Source organism: Aulonocara sp. 'chitande type north' Nkhata Bay, linkage group LG17 (assembly GCF_057382095.1).
Source record: "Aulonocara sp. 'chitande type north' Nkhata Bay isolate Kocher_YH1m ecotype deep benthic linkage group LG17, A_spYH_male_GT1.1, whole genome shotgun sequence".
NCBI classification, from domain to species: Eukaryota; Metazoa; Chordata; class Actinopteri; order Cichliformes; family Cichlidae; genus Aulonocara; species Aulonocara sp. 'chitande type north' Nkhata Bay.
Window position 1 is genome coordinate 15,598,311 of NC_141360.1, and position 17,044 is coordinate 15,615,354.

The 17,044-nt window shown below is 41.8% G+C and overlaps 1 long non-coding RNA gene across 1 annotated transcript; it reads right to left on the bottom strand.

Moving 5' to 3' along the window:
- Positions 1 to 285: 285 nt before the first annotated feature.
- On the bottom strand, positions 286 to 12,123 carry LOC147309811 (uncharacterized). The gene is made up of 3 exons (XR_015125903.1): positions 11,968 to 12,123; positions 721 to 1,069; positions 286 to 563 (listed from the first exon to the last, which is right to left on the bottom strand). It is a non-coding gene; the product is annotated as an uncharacterized LOC147309811 (long non-coding RNA).
- Between the last annotated feature and the right edge of the window lie 4,921 nt (positions 12,124 to 17,044).

The following is a 17,044-nucleotide window of genomic DNA, read 5'->3' on the forward strand; positions in this document are numbered from 1 at the left end:
GTGGGTTGTGGGAATGACCCATAATGTTTTATCTAGGGGTCTAGATTTATGCCTGTAGTGCACTGCCATGTAAATAATTTGCATTTACTGAATATATACTGACTGAGTACCACTGTTCAAAAGTTGAATAAAGAAACAAACTAATTTTTGCCTCTTTTTTTTTTTTTATTGAAACCACCTTATAGAGCATCACATCAGTTACAATGTAGAATCCATGTCATTTATAGTTTACAAATGACAAAATGTTTACACAAAATCACGAGTGTTTACATGACATCACCCACTACTAACATTATTTACTGTATCTTTTGAAAAAATACAGCAATTTTAACAGCACAAGACTTAAGAATATTTAACAGGAGCAGGTTTCATTTTCCCCTGGTTTTATTATCACACTGTTCACCAAAACGCAGCAAACCTTCACCATCTTATCCAGGAGGGTCACCTCTTCACCCTCACATGGAAGAAGTAATCTGATTGGCATGGTGGTATGTTTGAAGCAGGTCCCTTGTGTAGCGCTGGAACCCAGTCATGATGTTTCATCCATTTCATAGGCTGGTTTGCTGCAATAATGCCAAATAATTAGCATCTCTATAGATAGAAGGTAGTTCTGCAAAATCACTCAGTAGGATGTTTGTTCTAATTTGCTATGACTTCAGAGCGCATAGAAAATAAAACTAATAGGCTATAAAGAGTGATATGAACATATTTAGAACTTACCGGAATGAAAATGTCTGGAGCACCAACAGATATTTGGAGATGGAAGAGAACTACACGTCAGCTCGTCTCACAGCTGCTATCCAGGCTGGACGCCTTCGTTTGGTAACATCAATACACGAGCTGCCTCATGTTGCTTCCGGGTTGGGAAAGAATGAAAAGATAAACCCTTTTCAAGCTTATTCTCTTGCCGGTCGTGCGATCGAACATTGCAGCCGACCACACAGCAAATACGAACCATGGCTGTTGTGTGTGACTTCGCTCCCTTTTCACTTGCGCTAGACCCCCAAAATGGCGGATCGGGCCAAAATCCTTTCCACGGCCACCCCCCGTGACATCACGCTCCAAAGCCCTATAGTGCAGGAACAGAGCAGGAGGTAGAGACAGAGAAAGAGAGCCAGGGACAACAACATCACATTAGAAAGGTATAGTAATCATACACAACTATTTTCAGTTGCAGATGATAAAGGATTCAGAAAGTTTATTCATGCGGGCCCATATGACAGAGAATATGCATGTTCTTTTTGTTTTCATATTATAATTTATATTTAATTGTGTTGTGGTTTGCAGTGTTTTGTGTTGTTTCACTTTAAATTTGTAAAAGGAAAAAGCGGAAAATTGAAATAGTTAAAAGTTGAAGTGTGAATAGTTGATTTTTGTATTATATGATTTATTTATTACCTTTTTTTGTGGAGTGAATAAATAAAAGTATATTTACGGTGGCCCCTATAGACAAAGCACGTAAAAACTCCAAAACACGTACGAACTCTGAACCACATACAAACCCTGAAGCACGTACAAACTCCAAAATACGTAAAAACACGTAAAAACTCAGAAGCACATAAAAACTCAAAACACGTACAAAAGACAACAGAAGTGCTCCAGGATGCTGGGCGCAGTGTTGAGCTTTTGTTACCTAGTGGCTACACAAGCCAGCAAGTACCAACGACCGGATTTGGTGTGTGGTAATAACAGGTAAATGACCTTTTTTTTTTTTAAATTATTTGAATATATATGAGTGCCTGTGTATAAATACACAAACAATACACACATGCTTTCAATTGTGTAATTTAAGTGATCTAGTAGCTCTGCTTTGGAAGTTCAGTTCATGCTAGAAATGTGTTTTATATTTATATATAAACATATATAAATAAAACCACTTTTTTTTTTACGTTAGTAATTCCTTTTGTGCACAATTTTATATTATTGTTAATAATAAATTAATTAAAGCAACAAAACAACCTGAAGAGTAGTGATGGGCAGATGAAGCCCCATGAAGCACTGAAGCTTTTCATCCAATTGGTTCACCCCAACGCGAAGCTTCATGAAGCTTCATTTGCTCTAGCAGGACACCTACTGGACGTAAAAATAATAGCTGGCATGAATTTGAAGAGTGTGGCATTTTGCACACAGCCTGTTGAAGGATATAAAAAAAACAACAACAGCAATAGAATAATATTAAACACAAAGTGAACCCGTCTTCCTTCATTAAATAGGTTCTTTTAGATGTTAAGGAGGAATTGACTTAACCAGGCTGGCGGAGAATGAAGACAACCGGACACCTGCTGCAGATGGGGAATCAGTGAACTTTTATTGAGACAGAGACAACCTCTCAACACAGCTCACATCAAGAGATTCCTAATATTTGCTGTGAGGATGGGTAGATATTCTCTAAAACTTACAGGAGGGGGTTGTGAGGAAAGTGCTGCATTAGCAGAAAAAACAACTCCATAAAAGGAAATCGGCCTTGGGTGTTCTAGTCTCTTCGCTTGCAGATATCTTACACCTGCAGGATGAGGCGATCGCTTCTTATCGCTCTCAAGGCCAAAGTCGTGAGCACATTTTTATTACACAGTTGCACAGTAACTTTAAAGCTGAACAATATTTAAAGCTGAATAATGTTTGATCAGATTATATTTTCTTCAAATCCCCCTTTTGACCCATCTTAAATGGGTCAACACACAAAAATAAGTAACATTCAAAGGAACACAGAGACGTGTCGAAGCCTGGCTCGAAAAACTCCTCGGGTCTTATCATTTGTCTTTATCTGTCATTGCAGATGAGGAGAAAAGAGTCCAGGCACCACCCTGCCCAGGGGTCGGCTGCAAGCAGTCTCGGTTCCCGACGAAAGCAGTAACAGCTGTCCTGCAACCAAGGATACAACGAGTTAGTGCAACCAGGGTAGTGACACAAAATTAACAGTTCCTGTAAGTCAGCAACCAAAAAGCATAAGTAATGATAAAAATGTGGAGAGTACAGAGTATACTATAATAATGAGAGATATAAACGTGAAAATGTGAAAGAATAAATCAACCGTAAAATAAACCCAGAACGGTAACTGCTAAGGACATTCAAAAGTGAATATGTTAAAAAGTGAGGAAGGGGTGTGGAATAAAACAATTTATATCCAGTGGTGGGAGTACACATTCGCTCAGGCTTAAGTCCGGAGACCCTGAGAACATCGCTTAACCCTCACAACCCGACCAGACACAGTTCAACCAGATATATCCTTCAAGAGGAAGTGGGTGAGGGAAACAATTAATAACAAGCCTAATACAAAACACCACAGAGAAACAACCATTCTAGAAGCATTTAAACAAGAGAAAGACGATAATGTTCGTCACCCTCACGATCAGAGTTTTCATCATCCGTTGGCGAGGAGGTCAAGGCCAGATCCTTTAGGGTAAAAATTAAGCCTGAAAGATCCGGTTTTTTTGCTATTCTGAGCATATTTTGGTTTCTCCAGTGCAAAGCCTGACCCCTAGAGTGCTTGGACCAATCGAGGTCCGTTTCTGACACTAAACTGGACCACTTCCACTGATGCCAACCTCCCAGGGTTATATACCACACTGAGGAGGAGAGATGTACTGCAAGGTTAAAAAGATCCCCCCCTTGGTCTTTGGTGACGGGAGTGACTGGGAAGCTAGCGAAATCTATTTCGACTACCCAACTTTTATTGTTGGGGACACAGAGAGTAATCATTCTAGTCGTACTTGGGGTGCAGGAGGTAACCGTGTGTCGTTTCTTTCTAAATGGATCGGGCGTGGGCAAAACTGGAGAGGAAGTGGTGGGCAAGACCCTAGGGGCTACATCTGTCAGATTGGGACTGTCAGAAGGGGGCGAAGCTTTTGAACTTGAAGGTGTCAGAAGTGTCGGGGGCCCTTCACAGATCAGGATTATGCCAATGGGAATGAGACCCAGGGCCAGGAAGCAAACAAAGACGCAACATCTTTGCCTGCCTGTCATTTCAGGGGGAAAGGGCCAAGACATGTTTACTTAGCTTGGATGTGTTCTAATAGAGGATGATGGGGCACAGAAAGGTGGTCCAGTTCCCCCCACCTCGCCAAGGGCGTGTTCTAGGAGTTAAAGAGCAACAAAAAGTATCAGTGACACAACTTTAAATGAGCTTTCAGCGGTTAAAACTATTGCAATGTAAAATGTAAATCTTAAAAACTCAAGCCAATATAAAAGCAAAGTCATAAAAGATGTTAAAAATAGAAAAATAAAAATGTTTAGTTCAGTATGAAGAACACCCCCTTTTGTAACCAGCCGGCTTGTAGGTTGAGCTTTGGCTCCCTCAAGTGGTTGGTGATGCTGTTGCAGCTCCTTCTGACAGGTCCTTCTGCACCTCTCTCAAGGTTCTTCCTGGTTCGGTGGCAGCAGCGCACTGTGTGTAATGAAACCAGGTGTCACCTTTCCCTTCGAGCCTGACAGCGTGGGAGGTCCGCTCTGTTATGCGGTAAGGGCCTGTCCAGCGAGGCTCAGCCCACTTTCTCTTTGTGACTTTCAGGAGGACGTAGTCCGTTCCAGGTGTAGCCGCCTCTTTCAGCTCTTGCTGGTTTCTTTCAGCGACCTGTGAGGAATACTGGGCAACAAAACTGCGGAGCATGTTATAATATGTCCTCGGATCGAGGTCTGAATCAGCTTCATCCGACATTAACAGGCGAGAGGAGGGGCCAGGAAAAGGCCTGCCATGCTCCAACTCAAATGGAGTGTAACCAGAGGTTTGATTTACTGAGCATCTTATGGACATTAATGCAAGAGGCAATGCCTTAACCCAATCTAATTTGGTCTGTGCACAGATTTTAGCCAATTTAGTTTTTAGAGTTTGATTCATCCTTTCCACTTTCCCTTGAGATTGGGGGTGGTAAACTGAGCCAAACTTGTGTTTCAAACCTAATGCGGCTTCAACCCTCTGCAGATCGTGGTTCCTGAAATGTGAACCATTGTCCGACCTTATGACCTCGGGAAACCCATGCTGTGGTATATAATGATTAATCAGACACTTCACCACAGTTCTACTGTTTTCACTTGCTGTCGGCCAGGCTTCTGGCCAACCTGAAAATGCATCCACAGCCACCAGCAGGTACCTGTAACTACCTACTCTGTCCACCATGTCTGTGTAATCAATGATTATTTCTTTCCCTGGGCAAAGTGGGATGGGGAAGTACCCTGCTATTGGCTTGAAGGCGGGCTTGATTCCAAATTGGTTGCACTCCTTACAGGTTTTAACCATGTATTTTGTCATGTCTTTTAGATAAGGGTGCCACCAGACGGCTAAGTTCCTCATCATTTGTGCAGGTCCCACATGCCCCACTCCATGTGCCTCTTCCATTGCTGTCTGTCTGACCCCTGGCGGTAGAATGGGCCTTCCATCTGGGCCACGCCAGACATCTGTGTTTGTGGCCCCTCTTGTTACCCATAATGATTTTTCCTGGGGGCTGGCTTTGTCCTGTAACTCTCTGATTGTGGCTAGGCCTAGTTGTATGGGTGGTCTTTCTGGAGGGGGTGTGGCTTCTGGGTCCATTACCATAATCAGGGAGGGTAAGTAACCAGCTGTCTGCTTCGCTACTAAGTCGGCCTGTTTGTTACCTAATGCCACTAAATCCAATCCGGCACTGTGACCTTTGCATTTTACCACTGCCACCTTAACAGGTAACAACAGTGCTTCCGCTAATTCCCTCATTTCTATCTCATGTTTAATGGGCTTTCCGCTGGCTGTCAAAAAACCAGCTCTTAGCCACTGCTTGAGCTCCACATGCACTGCTCCCACAGCATAAGCTGAATCACTGTATATATTCACTTTCTGTCCCTTTCCCATCCTTAAGGCTTCAATCACCGCTCTCAGTTCAGCTCTCTGTGCAGACTGTTGTCCTGTCAACTGCTCTGCTTTCACTGTTTTCCATCTCATGTCTGTCTGTTCCACTATTGCCCATGCAGCCTTCAACATTCCACTTTCAGTTCTGAAACAACATCCATCTGTGAACCAATCTTTTTCTGCATCCATTAGAGGTTCTGCCTGCAAATCTGGCCTGATTTTCTCCTGTACCTGCACAACCTCTTCACACATATGTGGTTCCCCTGATCCCATGTGATCAGCCATGTTTATGCCTTCATGTGAGTAGGTGATGTGTGGTGCTTCCAAAATGGTACTGAGGCGTCTCTGCCTGAGTGAAGTGAGTGTGAAGGCCTGTGAGGAGACGTAGGCCACCACACTGTGTGATGTCAAAATTTTTAGTGGGTGGTTCATCACTATGTGTGCTGTTTTCTGAATGATTTTTGCAAGTCCAGAAACGTGTTGTGTGCACGGTGGGTGGCGTTTTTCAGTGTTGTCAAGCATTACGCTTACATATGTCAACACTTTTCTCTCTCCCCCTTTTTTCTGGAACAGGATACCATTGATATGGGTTCCAGTTCCAGAAACATCAAGATGAAAAGGCAAAGCATAATCTGGCACAGCAAGGTCAGAGGCGACAGAAAGCTGTTGTTTTAACTTTATAAACGCCTGTTCTGTTTCTGTAGTCCATGAGAGGGGAGCAGAGAGGTTTCTCATGCCTTGTTCATTTACCAAAGCGCGCAAAGGGGAAGTAAGGCCAACATAGTCTGGGACATAGGTCCTGCTGTAACCAGTCAGGCCCAAAAATGACAACATGTCTTTTACAGTTAGAGGTTTCGGATGGTGCAAAATGGAGTTCCTGTGTTCTGGGGACAAGGAAATACCGGACTGTGAGACCATGCGGCCTAGAAAAGAAACCTGTTTTCTTGCAATCTGTAGTTTGTTTTTGCTCACTTTAAAACCTGTGTTGGCCAGGTGTTGAAGTACCACTCTGGTGGCCTCCAAACAGATGTCAGCCGTGGGGGCAGACAGCAAAAGGTCATCCACATATTGTATTAACATACAGTCAGATGGTAGTGGGCTGGTTTGTAAAAGTTCTTTCAAACACTGATTAAACAGTCCTGGGGAGAGGGCAAATCCCTGTGGTAAGCGAGTGTAACGCCATTGTCGGCCTCTAAATGTAAATGAGAAAATGTCACGCAGTGACTCACGAAGTGGGAGGCAGAAAAAGGCATTAGCCAAGTCAATGCAGGTGAACCAGGCATGAGATGGTGGGAGGTTGGTCAAGGCAACATAAGGATTAGGCACAGGCAAAGTAGGAGTGCCAAGTAAGGCATTAATCCTTCTCAAATCATGTGCCATTCTGAACTTCCCCGTGCCTTTTTTCTCAATGGGTAGGATGGGCGTGTTCCAGTTAGAGCAGGAGGGCTCCAAGACACCGGCAGTGACCAAACCAGAAATTGTTTCTGCAATCCCAGCCTCAGCCTCCGGTTTGTGTGGGTACTGAGGCTGCCACAAAGGGGTAGCAGATGACAGTTGAAAAGAGACTGGCTCCACATCAACTAAACCTACATCTGTGGGTCCAAGGGACCACAAACAATCTGGAAGAGAGTCGAGTAAAGGCGCAGCATCACAGTGGTCTGTGTGTTCTCTGCCATGTGACCCGCTGACCACTCCATGTTGCAGTGTTGAGGAATTAAAGCAATCATTTAAAATTTGGTATGTGTTGGTAGATGGAGAAAACAAAACCTGTGGGAGTTTTGTAGGTGTCCAGTCAGTGGCCGCAAGGGAACGTTTAACCATTCCACCCAGCTCCTTAGCCTGGTGTCCAGGATGTAAGGCCAGTGACACATGGGGAGCTGCCTCATCAGACATCATGTACCACTGTAATTGATCTGTTGTTAAAGTAACCGCTGCTGCCACTCCCTCCGGTGCCGCAAAAATGCACGACATGTTCAAAGACCAAGCCCGCCCCTCACACTGCTCTTGGAACATGTGCTGGTACCAGGTGGTGTCATGCCTGTCATAAAACAGTGTAACATGAGGTGGGTCAGGGGGAGGGACATAAGGATGTAGGAGTGAGAGCCACGGCCGCCATTGCTGAAAAGCAGTCCAAACTCCTGGTTCAGCAGGTGTTTCAACTTCCAATAATGCCCAGTAGATGTCAGCAGAGTCCGCCAAACAGGAGGAGGGTTGCAGCAGAAACTGACCACCTCCCTCTGGGCCCTCAGAGCAGGGAAGTACAACCCCAGTGATTAAATTTAGCTTTGCGGCCTGCGTGCTTATCTGCTTCCTTTCTGTGTCTCACCCCGCTCATCACACCTGCACCTGCTGCTGCTGAGTTGGCTTCTTCCTCTTTCTCTTTTGCCTGCATAGCCTTATTCTGCCAAATTATTCCCCAGTTACCACTACTCCCCTCGTCCTTTCCCTTTTCTTTCATTAACCTTTCAGCTGTTTTCCTCAATGACTCTTTCTGCTTTTTTGCTTCTTTAGGCTGGTGTGTGGAGTTGATGACTGTCTCAACACATGTTAATTGTTCTCCCAATGTGCTAAGAATAACACCGGGACCCCAACCATCATCATTAGTTTGTCGATCTAATTCTCCATCCATTTTACTGTCAATGGAGGAGTGTTCTTTTATTGATTTTAAAGGAGAATTTGGGCCAGCTGGGTTTCTGCCTCTGTTAGGCACTAACAGCTGGGGCGCTGCTTTAAAGGTGAGTCAGCACTGAAATATCCCTTCAGGTGTTACCAAGCTTCTACCAAACCGGAGTCTGGCGGGTAACCTTGCCTAGAGCTTCCTGATAGGGGTGCTAGTTGGTTGTCACCTTGTTCACACGTCTCATTCACACTTCATACATTACCTGCAGTCACTCATTACCCTCCTTATGTATGTAATAAATGTGTAAAAAAATTCTATGTGTGGTGTATTATTTTAACCAAAAGAGGAACCTAGTTCCTTTAATTGTGTAATCTGTGAACAACGGAGAACCAAACTGTCCTGCCCAGTGTTCCACAGCAAGCATTCAGCGTGTATTTATGTGTGTCCAATATCAAACAGAACATCAAAACATTTAAAACACTAAAATCATCGGGGTTTTAAGAAGAGATCCGTTTTCTCCTATTGATCAAAGGGACCCCTCCTTTGGACTCCAACCAGTACTTCTCCTTTTTACGTTTTAGAGGATCTTTTCTAATAAAGTCCTCTGGGCCTTCCTAACCCTTCTGTAGTTTAGAGAATATTACTAAAAAATATTCTCAAGGCCTTTAACCTTTTAATTTGTTTAGAAAGGCGTTACTAATAAACCCTTTCAAGGTCCCAGACCTGCACTGAGGTATTTATCCGACACCGGAGAGCAACCCGTCGGCTGCAACCGTGGTCAGACCTCAGTTCACTCTTATCTTTATTCACTTATTCACTTATTTCTTATTCACTTATCTCTTATTCACTTGTCTGATTCTCAACAAGCCTTAAGTAAGCCAGACAATTTTGGTTATGAATTACTAGGAGTTTGGACACTAAGTATTTTTATAGTGTTCAATATAGCAGAAATAAAAGGTCTGCTTACCTTGTTTTTGTGTGCACACAGCTTTTGTCCAAACTCCGTTCACTCAGACCACTGCCGATGTCCTCCCATCCGGTCCAGTTGACCTGGAGCGGATCCTGTTCCGTGACGCCAATTGAAGGATATAAAAAAAAACAACAACAGCAATAGAATAATATTAAACACAAAGTGAACCCGTCTTCCTTCATTAAATAGGTTCTTCTAGATGTTAAGGAGGAATTGACTTAACCAGGCTGGCGGAGAATGAAGACAACCGGACACCTGCTGCAGATGGGGAATCAGTGAACTTTTATTGAGACAGAGACAACCTCTCAACACAGCTCACATCAAGAGATTCCTAATATTTGCTGTGAGGATGGGTAGATATTCTCTAAAACTTACAGGAGGGGGTTGTGAGGAAAGTGCTGCATTAGCAGAAAAAACAACTCCATAAAAGGAAATCGGCCTTGGGTGTTCTAGTCTCTTCGCTTGCAGATATCTTACACCTGCAGGATGAGGCGATCGCTTCTTATCGCTCTCAAGGCCAAAGTCGTGAGCACATTTTTATTACACAGTTGCACAGTAACTTTAAAGCTGAACAATATTTAAAGCTGAATAATGTTTGATCAGATTATATTTTCTTCACTGTAAATGTCAACAACAAAAGGAGTGTGTAAAACATGTATATTGTAGTGATGGCAGTATACTGTGTATATTTATAGTGGCAGTATGGGAAATGATTATTTGGAAATGCTTGAAATGGAAATGATCATTTACTGTGAGGTGAGGTGTGGTTGGGGTGTGGACAGTGGTTGTGCTTTTGTAACGTTGAGGTATGGACAGCTACACACTCCTGCCTGTTCACATTTTATTCTGTAAAAACTAAATTTTCACTGCTTTTATGACCTTTTTAGTGGGGAGAACATAGCTAGGATTGAATGATTTAACAAATCTTTTGAATCCTTTGTCCTCCACAATGCTAAATGGCTGGGAGTCCTCAATCACCATGCTGACCAGGTCTTCATCTATTTGAGATTGTTCTCCTGAGGAAAGACAATAAAGATAAAGCACAAATATAAATATCACACACGTAACTTATTACAGTTGTATAATATTGTTATATCATTTAGTAACATTACTGCATGCTATATTATCATGGCATTTGATGGCTCACCTGGTCTTGCTCCACAATCGGTGTCCCCCTTATTCTCATGCAAAGCTCTGTAGTGCCTAAGCATGGATGAGGTGTTGTTGTTATATCCCAGCTCCCTGGCACATAGAAAACACTTCAACTTGTACAAAAGTCAAGACAGCTCAACATAAATTGTATTGCACCATCAGTATCATGAAAATACATCTTCTGTAGAAATTTACATACCTTGTTGGGAGGAATAAGATCAAAATGTTCCCACACAGGGGAGGACATCCTCCTCTTCTTAGCTGGCTCCATTCTCTCCTGACTTTCTCTCCTCACTCTCATAAACCTCCAAACGGTCTCCAAACTCTCACTAACCGCAACTCTCCATCAAACACCCACATTTTTGAATGAAGTCTGAGGGGTTTATATCGCTGTCATATCTCGCGGCAAAGTTCGAACCACTTCATGAACCAGTCACGTGGTACAGCCGGGCAGCGAGGCTTCGGACGTCATCATTTTCAGCTCCTCCCATAAATGAAGCAAGCCTCGATACGCGCTTCGCGGAAACGCCCCCTCCATTACTCGACACACGCTCCGAAGCCTCGATACAGAACATCCCATCACTACTGAAGAGCCGGTTCAGAGCCGAAAGAGCCGGCTCTTTTTAGTGAGCCGAACCGAAAGAGCCGGATCTCTAAAAAGAGCCGGAAATCCCATCACTAGTAACTTGTAAGACATGTGCTATTTAGCCAACTAATGGTGTTACAGTGACCCCTTGTGGACATTGTCAACTATTGCTGTGTCTGAGTAGATGATGTGTTATGCTTGGTTCTTAGTTATCTTTGACATAGAATTCCCTGTTTCTGTTTCCAGACAACCATGCTTATAGTCAATTATACTGCATCCGCTCTAACCATAAGTTCATGTCTGGCTGTCCCACATTTGGGTTAAACATGTCAAGCTCTGATGTAACTAATTCTTCTGTGGAGCGCAATTAAAGACAGTGAACTAAACTCCTGGACTGCTGCAGTCTTTTTGACTGAAGACTTAGGCCAGACTTGTATACCCAGCACTTTCAGTATACCGTATTTCCCGGACTACAGAGTGCACCTGAATATTAGCCGCACAAGCTAAAATCAGGGGAAAATCCTGTTTTGTACATACATTAGCCGCACCTGACTAAAAGCCGCAGGTGTTTCAATGTTGACTTATCATATGTAAGAGAATATGCACAAAGTGAATTGTCAGGAAAGAGATGGCTGTTTGGAGACATCACTTTTATTAATATTTTGAAAAACAAGTTATGGGTACATATTTGCATAACTTTTTAGGGTATATGTACAAGTACCGGTAATTACAAGTACGAAACATGTACTGTGCTTCATAAATGAGTAACAAATGTAGTACATAACAATAACCTACAGCACACCAGAAAAATAGATTCGGCCTACCTTTTGGGCTCAGGTGCAGTGACACGGCTTTAACAAGAAGAAAAGTCAGTCATTCACCACCATCTTTCTCTTCTTCCTGCGCAAAAAACCACTAAAGTCCTCTCCTCCAGTGTCGGAAACGAACAGGTTCAGGATGGCTTCGTCATCCACTCTCCGCTTCTCTCCTTCGTTGTCACTTTCAAAACCAAAGAAATCCTCGTTGTCAGTGTCGGAGTCGAACACCCTCTGAAGGGCCATGGCGGTGTCCTCCTCTCCATCATGCAGCAGTCCAGCCCTTCGAAATCCGTTCCACGCTGTCAGAATCCAATGGTGGAGTTGGGCATAACTTGCTTTTCGCAAGTTTATCGCCGCTCATCATCCACGCCTCCAGCTGAACACGTAGTGCTACTTTGAAGTTTGTTTTTCGCGCTACTTCGTACGGCACTACGTTGCCTGGCGGATGGACATGTGACCAACATACCACTCTTGAACCCCGATCCTTCCGCCAGGCAACGTAGTGCCGTACAACAGCGGAACAAACAAAACAAATCCGCTCATGGACAATCCATAGAAAAGCCGCACCTGACTAAAAGCCGCAGGGTTCAAAGCTTGTGCAAAAAGTAGCGGCTTATAGCCCGACAATTACGGTATATATGTATATCTGCAGTGGAGGTTTGTGCTTGGAGTCAGGGCCGGCCCGTGGCATACGCCGTATAGGCAAATGCTAAGGGCGCCGTCCATCAGGGGGCGCCATGCCAGTGCCACAAATGTTGAAAAAAAAAAATGAAAAAAAAGTTGGTACTATTATTTCTAAATACAAAAAATAATCCCACGTTAATTTTAAATCATGCTTTTTATTTGTTCTTGTTTCTAATGTCTCTGTAAAGCACTTTGAATCACCTTGTTGTTGAATTGTGCTATACAAATAAACTTGCCTTGCCTTGCCTTAATTAAAATGCAAAGTAAAGCTTATTTAATAGAAATATTATTTGTTAAAACATTACGCCCCCCCCCCCCCCCTCCCCGCACGGTGCGCCCCCTCCCTTCCCGTATCATGGTTCCTTTTGGACGTCACCACATCAAAAAATCAACACAAGATGTCAAAACGGCCAAAACTGTCAGGTGCCCAGGGAAGAAAAAAGAGAAAAGAAGAGGAGGAGAAACGAGAAAAAGACAGAGGTAGGTAACGTTAGCCTACATGAAATTATTTGTCTGAATGTGATAGTAACCTAAATTTTTAGCATTAAGCTAATGTTACATGATTCGCTAATTGCTAATCAATAAATAGCTAGTTAACTGTTTTAACGTCAGTTAATATTGTGGAGGGGGCTAAATTGTTATGGAAAATAATAATGTAACGTTAGGTAATTACAGTACTCCCACCTTTCCCACCATTCCTAATTTGTATTCATCTTTTAAGCAGGTGTTTTTTGTTTACATTGTTATTGCCTTCTGGTTAGCTAACGTTTACCCTGCAGGTAATAGTCACTTTTCCACCCCTGTATATATTATAGTTGTAAGCCTAGTTGTTAAAGTGCACATCATTAATGTTAATTAAGCAATATCACATGAGAGGGAATGCTGTTTTTTAATATGAGCACTGCTGTGATTCGGTCAAAGATAATCATAACATAACATTCTCATATGATATTATACTGTTACTTTGCATTCTGCTATTCAGCATTTCACTGTAATGATGACAATAAATTGAATCTAATCTAATTTGCATATCAGTTAACATCATACATATATCTCTTTGGTTTTTCATTTATATAATATCATTTCATTTTATTCCTGGAATCATATGTTTTTATTATTAGACTTTAATACTCAGTGGTGTCACATACTCCTCTCTTCAGATGCACTGTTGAAGTTTCTAAATCCCACCCCTGGGCCATCTACCACATCTACCGCTGCTGCCTCCACTTCAGCAGTACAACCCACCAGTGATGCAGCATCAGCAGCACAACCCAGCCATGATGCAGCAGGATCAAGCGGTCTTCCTGTTGCCTCCACCTCAGCAGCACAATCCACCAGTTTTGCAGCAGCATCAAGCGGTGTTATTGTATTTCATATATTCATTTTTTTATTTTTTGTATTCATTTATTTATTCATATATTTTTTTATCTTGTTAATTATTCTGATTGTGAATTTGCTTTCTTTAAGTAAAAAAAAAAGGTCAAAGACAAAGCTATTCGGTTTCTTGTGAGTACATACACTACACTGCCAATGTAGGGGGGCGCCACCTAAAATCTTGCCTAGGGCGCCAGATTGGTTAGGGCCGGGCCTGCTTGGAGTGCTTCTTGTTCCTATTTAGAGAATAGATGTCTGCTTTCTTTGTCTCCCTGAATGCACCATTTAAATTATTAGAACCACAGAAGGAAGTTATCTGCATCTTTACTTACTCATTAGACTAGCTCAAATAAAAACTGATAAAATGCCAAAACAAACAAATTCCTAAGACACCTTATCACAACATCTGTTATGTTATTATGAGGTTGGGGTTTGTGGCTGGACTCCATTGTAGTTGGCATTTTCAGCATTTAGACTGAACTTCTCATAAAGCTTTTTTCTGTTTGCACTGGTTAACTTTGTAATTACATCCTATAATGTGTTGTTTGACTTGGATGAAAAAACCGTCCTACATACCAGAGTTGTTAGTTTAGAATTTTCTAATAAGTTTTTATTTTTTATTTTATTTTGACTTTTGGATTTTGATTCAGTTTAGTTTCAGTTACTTTCCACAGTGGATTTTTTCTTGTTTCAGTTTAGGTTATATGGTTTGAAAATGTTTAGTTTTACTTCATTTATTTAGTTTCATTGTTGATTTCAGTCTTTTTCATTATTATTTTATAGCTGGCATGTATCGGGGGCACAATTTTGAAAACCAGCACAAACGTTGCTATAGAAACACAAAAGCTTTTGAAAGCAGTTAATTTAGACATTTTAGACATCCAGAGTCTCATTAAATGTCAAATCAAGCAAGTTGTAATAACATTTTGACCAAACTAACAGGAACTAAAACTAATATTTCCTCTATATTTCTCTTTTATTGTAGTAAATTCTGCAAGCACAAAATCACTTCAGTTAGTTTACTTTTATATTTTTATTTTATTTTAGTTAAGTAAAATATTTTTTTCACATCTAATTTTAGTTTTTCAGTTTAGTTTTAGTTACCTACAATGACTTTGCTACATGCAGTACATTTTATTAAAGTAAGATAGTCAGATGTTGTCCTATATATTCCTGTTTTATGTTGAGGATCATGCAGATACAACCATCAAACACTTCAGAACACCATTTTATATTTGGCATTTCTGCAGCTTTGGAACTCTAATGTATGTAAGAGAGTAAACAATGATAGCACTGTAGTTTCCGACCATGCACCAAGTTGTTTTGTGATAATACCAAGTTTGAGAAAAGAAAAAAAATATCTGATGGTAATTTAAACCCAAATGACTCAAGGATCAAGAATTTATCAGTTATGTGGGAATCCTGATAGTTCTGAATTCATGATAGCACAAACATGCTTACAAGGAGCAACTCATTCTTAGTCTTACAGCTGCGTTCTTCAAACACTATCATTTTAGGAGAGACACCTGTAGCTCTAACAGTTCATCTGCAAAGGGTCTAAGCCTTTTATATTTGCCATACCTACATGGGAATCTCCTGTGTGTGAGGCCATAATGCATGTAGGAAATTCTGAAACTGTGCTTGTTTATTGTGTAACTAAAATGCGATCAAATCTTAACATACCGGGTGGCACGGTGGTTAGCACTGTTGCCGCAGAGCAAGAAGATCCTGAATTCAATTCTCTCATGAGGCCGGGGTCTTTCTATGTGGAGTTTGCATGTTCTCCCGGTGTTTGTGTGGGTTCCTTTTGGGTACTTCAGCTTCCTCCCACTGTCCAAAGACAGTTTGTGAGGATAGGTTAATTGATTAATCCAAATTACCCATAGGTGTGAGCGTGAATGGTTGTATGTCTCTGTGTGTTAGACTGGTGACCTGTCAAGGATGCCCCCGCCTCTCGCCCTATGTCAGCTGGGATAGGCTCCAGGGCACCCTGCGACCCTGAAAAGGATAAGCGGAAGCGAATGGATGGATGGAATCTTAATCTACTTTCAGTTGGTTAGCAGTTTAAGAGCAACTTTGAGCAAGGAGGAAACTAAGATCTTTTACCTGAGTGAGGAGGTTTGGCGGACCTCTATGATTGCCCATTGACACATTCTGACACATTCTTTCAAATTACATGGAAGTTTGATTCAAATCATTGATACAGAAATAAATCTTACAAAAACCTAAAGTGGACTGTGAAACTGACAAACAGAATTTACAGTACCCTGGATATAGTGTCATTATGAATACTATAATATAATAAATATACATAAATTGGAAGCCATATCATTATAACATTTTTTAACAGACCTGGTTGTGCAACAGCACCACCAGGAAGATCATTATGTATATGAAGGATTTTGTAAGATTAACATATGAAAAACAAAGTAAGTGCATCACAGTAGTGAATGTGCTGTACTGTTTATGGGCTCAATTCATCACTGCTATGTTGTTGGACTTTTCAAATTATGAGATATTTTTGTGTTTTGATGCTGACTTTATTGAGTTGTGAGATGTGAGCAAATCTTCAGTGAGATTGTGCAGGGATCATGTTTGTGCTCTAACCTGCAGGATTTCATAACCGGCTGACAGTATAGTAGCAATGCTAAAGACAGAGAAAATAAAAAGTGAAAATAATTTGCAGCAAAGAGTGAAGGAATGCAACACCTTGTTGTATCACCTGACTCTGGACACATAAGAATCAGTCAACCATGAAATCAAAATGCAATGTATATCTGTTACAGCTTCTCAATAACATCCATCCATCCATCCATCGTCATCCGCTTTGTCCGGGGTCGGGTCGCGGGGGCAGCAGCCTAAGCAAAGAGCAAAGAGAGTGTGTGTGTGTGTGTGTGTGTGTGTGTGTGTGTGTGTGTGTGTGTGTGTGTGTGTGTGTTCTCAATAACATTCTCCACAAAATATATTTGGAAGTCAGTGTTTTATGTTTTATGAGTATATAAGTGCTGTCAGTTGTGGGACTGCA